Source organism: Bos javanicus, chromosome 16 (genome assembly GCF_032452875.1).
Source record: "Bos javanicus breed banteng chromosome 16, ARS-OSU_banteng_1.0, whole genome shotgun sequence".
Taxonomy (NCBI): Eukaryota; Metazoa; Chordata; class Mammalia; order Artiodactyla; family Bovidae; genus Bos; species Bos javanicus.
The window spans coordinates 80,441,648-80,446,983 of NC_083883.1; the positions used below are offsets into that span (position 1 = coordinate 80,441,648).

The window sequence follows — 5,336 nt, forward strand, 5'->3', positions numbered from 1 at the left end:
TTTTTGTAATATTCTCTTGCTTTTTCCATGATCCAGCGGATGTTAGCAATCTGGTCTCTGGTTCCTCTGCCTTTTCTAAAACCAGCTTGAACATCAGGAAGTTCACGGTTCACGTATTGCTGAAGCCTGGCTTGGAGGATTTTGAGCATTACTTTACTAGCGTGTGAGATGAGTGCAATTGTGCGGTAGTTTGAGCATTCTTTGGCATTGCCTTTCTTTGGGATTGGAATGAAAACTGACCTTTTCCAGTCCTGTGGTCACTGCTGAGTTGTCCACATTTGCTGGCATATTGAGTGCAGCACTTTAACAGCATCATCCTTTAGGATTTGAAATAGCTCAACTGGAATTCCATCACCTCCACTAGCTTTTTTCGTAGTGATGCTTTCTAAGGCCCACTTGACTTCACATTCCAGGATGTCTGGCTCTAGGTGAGTGATCACACAATCGTGGTTATCTGGGTCATGAAGATCTTTTTTGTATAGTTTTTCTGTGTATTCTTGCCACCTCTTCTTAATATCTTCTGCTTCTGTTAGGTCCATACCTAACCCTAGCGCCCTCCTGAGTCCCAGGCCTGGCGGCCTGCCATCGCAGAGGTGACCACCAGGTGGCGCCACAGGCTTTGCAGCGGGACCCGCAAACCGTCCCTTCAGTAAAGGGGGCTGCGTGGGGCGGGGCAGGCGTCTGGAGCCGGGACCACAGGGTGGGCACCAGCAGGTCCTCCCTCTCCCTCCCCGGGGTCCTCTGGGAGACCTTCATGGTGCACCAGGAGCCCTGTCCCCAGCGTGGCGGAGGGGTGTCTCCCCCAGCCCCCACCCCCCACCCTCCGCCATCCTCAGCCTGGGGTTTTCAGTGTCGGGGATCGGGCACTGGGTGTCACCAGGAGGGGCTTCCCAGGGGTGGTCGGGAGGCAGGCCCCTGAGGTCTGGGTGTCCTTCACGACCTATGGGGGTGGGCGGTGGGCAGGGCCAGCAGGACCCGGCCAGATGCCACATTCTGCCTGGCACTGCCGCCTGGGCCCGCTTAGGTGTCCTCAGCACCTTCCCCCCGGGCCTCAGGAAGTCAGGCTGACCCGTTCCTTTTCCCCGGGCCGCGAGCGGGGTCCCTCTGAGGGTCAGGGAGCGCTGCCAGGGGCCTTGCCGCAGTAGAGCCCCGAGGGCCTGGCTCAGCGGCTGGCGCAGGACTGTAGACTGGCCCGTCGAGGACAGAGCATGGCCTTGGCCAAGGAGAGTGGACAGGCGCTGACAGAGGACACCACGGCCGGCAGGGGCAGAAGCCCACGCTCCCTGGCGGTGGGGGCCCCTCCTGTCCAGCCAGGAGCGGGCGGGTGGGCGGCCGGAGCTGGGCGTGGCCGGATGAGGGCGTGGCCGGAGGACAGCCTGCTTCGCTGTCTCCTGTGACATGGCGGTGATGTGGGGGCAGGCTGGGCACAGGCCCCGGGAGGGTGACCCCTGGGTAGGCATGCGCTTCTTCTCAGTACCTCCCAGGGCAGCGACCTTCTCACCCACCGGGGTCTGCAGCCAGCCAGCACTAGCCTTCCTTGGGGGTGACCGCCCTGCCCAGCTCAGCCCCAGACCTACGGCCAGGGTGGAGCCGGGCCAGCCTGCACCCCACCCCTGGCCATCCTCTGCGGGGCTCTCCTTCCCGCGTGGACTCCCAGCCCTATTGTCTGCCCCTCACACCCTCCTCCTGGGGGAGCCGGGACGCCCTCCTAGCTCAGGGCCAGCTGCTGGGGAACATGGGAGTCCCTGTTGGATGGGAGCCCAGCCCGCGCCGCCCCTGAAGCTGAGCCCCGCTCACAGCTCAGCCAGGCGCCCACAGGGCCGTGGACTCAGGGAGCCTGTAGCCGGCGCTGAGCGCCACCACCGTCCGTTGTCCTGTTCGATCCTGTTCCACCTCTGCAACTGTCCCAGGACAGCGAGCTGGAATGACAGTGTGTACTGCGGCCCACGGAGCTGGGGGGTGGCGGGGCAGGGCCGCAGGGCAGGAGGGGGAGGGGCAGGCGAGCCCCTCCCACCGTTCCTGGGTTTCGGTGGAAGGAGGCCCTCGTGCTGCTGAGCTTTCAAACTCCTTCCTGAGAGGTGTCTTTTGTGTTTAAATGATTAGGGCGTTGGTCCATGTTGGCGCATCCCGGCAGCATCTCAGGCACCGCCAAGCTCCCCGTCAGCTCCTGGGCGGGCGCCTGCCGGGCTCCTCTTTTTTTTCTGGCAGGACGCTGCTGGTCTCCCGCCGCAGTTGTGGAAGCCAGGCTTGCTCCTGCTTCCATAGGGGCAGGGCCGGTCAGACCATATCTTGGCGGGGAGGCGGGAGTGGGTTTGGTCCCAGGAGGTGGAATGAGGCGCTCCCACTGTTCCAGGTGTCGGGGGTGCGGCTCTGTCGATCCCTGGGCACTGTGGCTAGTGGACCCGCCCGGCCCCGAGGCCCGGCCTCGCCCAGGGAGCTGCCACTCGGGAGCCTCCTCTTCCAGATGTAGGCAAGGCCGCTCGGCCCCACCAGGAGGCCAGGCCCAGGGTGTGGGCTCCGGACTCCCAGGAAAAGTGCACTGGATGCGCAGGACGCCGACTGGAGGACCTCCCCGCCCCCGGGCCTGGGGCGGCTCTCGGGTGGGGGCTGGCGCGGGACCTGCCCCCCCCCCCCCCCCGCCCCCCGCCTGCGTCAGGGGAGCTGCCCGAGCTTGCACCCCGCTTCCCAAGCGCTGAGACGCGGCTCCCAGCCTGCCTCCCCAAGCCGCCGGCAGCTCACGCCCTGTGATCTGGGTGCTCCCAGCCCTTCTCCGCGGGGACCGTGACGGCCTCCTCCCTCCCGGCCGGTGGTGGACCGGCCCTGGCCGAGGGAGGAGGGCGGCGGGCGGTAGACGCAGGGAGATGAGGCCGCGGGCAGGCAGAGCCTCCTGGGACTGAGCAGGACCCTGCCCGCCCCGCAGCGGGGCTGAGGACCAGAAGGAGGCAAGAACTTGCGGCCTGCGCCGGGTGAGGCCGGAAGCTCCGAGCGCGGCCCGTACGGGGCGAGGCCTGATGGGCCCGTCACTCAGCGGCGTCGGGGGGACCCACGGGGACCCTCCCATGGCTCTGGCCCCCACATCCCACTGCCCGCGCTGGCCTGTCTCCCCCTCCCCCCGCTGCTCTAGGTGCGAATTTGTATGTGCAAAGCCTTTTCTCCACGGCCTTGCCCTCCTGGACACAGGGCCCCTCAGAGTGTCCACAGTAGAGGGCCCCTGGGTGCCCCCAGCCAGGTTTGGTGACTTCGCTGAACTCACAGGGTTCCAGGCTGAGTCCACTCGTGCCTCTGAGCTCTCTGCTTGACCAAGTGTGGTGCCCGCCGAGGCCCAAGAAAGCTGGGCGCTGGGAGCTGGTGCTCTGCCCCTTGGGTGTTGACAGACGAGGGTGAGTCTGAGCTGCCCCGGAGGCCGGCCCCAACCCTGGCCTGGGGAAGGGCAGTGGGGCCCTGCCCAGTGTTGGCAGCCACCTGCTGCAGGCCTGGCCTGGCCTGGCCGCCCCCCGCCCCCCACTACCCCCTGTAGTCATGAGAGCCTCAGCCTCAGTGCCCAGCCAGCATCTCGCTGTGTGTGATGGCGCCTCCGTGTCCCAGTTCATCAGGTGAGAGGCTGTGAATGTGAGACTTGCACATTTAGGGGCCCCAGAAGTCTCCTTCCAAGTAGCAGTATTTGGGACGCCCCCCAGCTGGTCCAGTGGCTAAGACTCCACACTCCCAGTGCAGGGGCCCCAGGTTCGATCCCTGGTCAGGGAATTAGATCCCATAGCCACAGCTATAGATTGCACACGCTGCAACGAAATATCCCCCATGCTGCAGCCGAGACCCAGCACAGCCAGATGAGCAAATGAATATTCAAATAACAGTATTTGAAACCTTAATACCAAAAGCAGATACGGAGTGGGTGCCACCAGGAGCAGCCCTGCTCTGTGCCCAGGTCCAGGGGCCCGGGGGTGCCATGGGTTCTGAGAGACCCACTTTGAGGGCCTGACACCAGGCCTGGTCCAGAGAGGGGTGCAGTCAGGGCACCGGGGACACCTCTCACTGTGAAGGGGCTGGCAGGAGGCCCTCACGGGGCGGTCTTCTAGCAGGAGGGGCCGGAGGAAGTGGTCAGACACTCAGCGAGGACGTCTGTGTGACCTGGGTCTTTACCGGCGAACTTGTATGTTTCTCACGCCCTACAAGGGGTGTCCCTGCCAGTTGTACAGATGAGGAGGGGGCCCTGCCAGGACCCACAGCTGCGCCCGGGAGGGGCCCGGGTCGAGGTGAGGAGTGGGCACAGGGTAGAGTGCGCCCAGTGGGTGTCTCTGCTGGGCTGGGAGTTCCCGTCACCCGACAACCACCCACAGACGTGCCGGGATTGAGGTGGGCAGTGTATGCTGGCCGAAATGGGGGCTGTCACCATGAGGTGTGGCTGTGCCCCCCAGGATCCCAAGCCCAGCTGGCCGCCCAGTGGGCAAGACCAGGCAGGAGGCCAGGGCCTCGCAGGCCTCCCCAGGGGCAGGGGTTCTGGCTCCTTCCGGGGAAGCACCAAGCCTGGGCCTAGGTGTCTGCTCCCCTCTGAGGTGGAGCTGGGAGGGCAGGTCCACCCTGGGACTCACACCCCTCCCAGGCTGTCACTTATGTGTGGGGTGAAGTGGGGAGAAACCTTGGGGCCAGTCTGAAGAAATACTTCATAGGAGAAAATGTCAAAATATTGCAACATTTTTTTGTATTAATTACATACTGAAGAGGATGAAAGTGAGTCACTCAGTCATGTCCGACTCTTTGCGACCCCATGGACTATACAGTCCACGGAATTCTCCAGGCCAGAATACTGGAGTGGGTAGCCTTTCCCTTCTCCAGGGGATCTTCCCAACCCAGGGATCGAACCCAGGTCTACCGACATTGCAGACGGATTCTTTACCAGCTGGGCCACAAGGGAAGCCCATGAATACTGGAGTGGGTAGCTTATCCCTTCTCCAGCAGATCTTCCCGACCCAAGAATCAAACCGGGGTCTCCTGCATTGCACACGGATTCTTTACCAACTGAGCTATCAGGGAAGCCCTAATATTTTGGGTATATTGTGTTAAATAAAAATATTATCAAAATTAATTTCACTGGTTTCTTTTCACTTATTTAAATGCAGCTACTCAAAGACTTTAATTGCATGTGCGTCTCATCACACTGGGCAGCCGTGATCACCAGGTGTCTCTGGAGGCCCCGTCCAGCCCACAACCTGCCCTGCCCTCCCCCAGACCCGAGAGGGTTGACCGTTGTCCTCGGCTGTCTGCTGCTGGAGACGAGGCCCGGCCTGCCCAAGGCCGCCAGATGAGTGGGATCAGGTGGGAAGGAAGCCGTGGATGTG

At 62.9% G+C, this 5,336-nt stretch overlaps 1 long non-coding RNA gene across 1 annotated transcript; it reads left to right on the plus strand.

Annotated features, from left to right (window-relative positions):
- Positions 1-3,513: 3,513 nt before the first annotated feature.
- Positions 3,514-5,083, plus strand: LOC133228230 (uncharacterized). Its single transcript, XR_009730141.1, has 2 exons — positions 3,514-3,593; positions 4,080-5,083. It is a non-coding gene; the product is annotated as an uncharacterized LOC133228230 (long non-coding RNA).
- Positions 5,084-5,336: the final 253 nt, after the last annotated feature.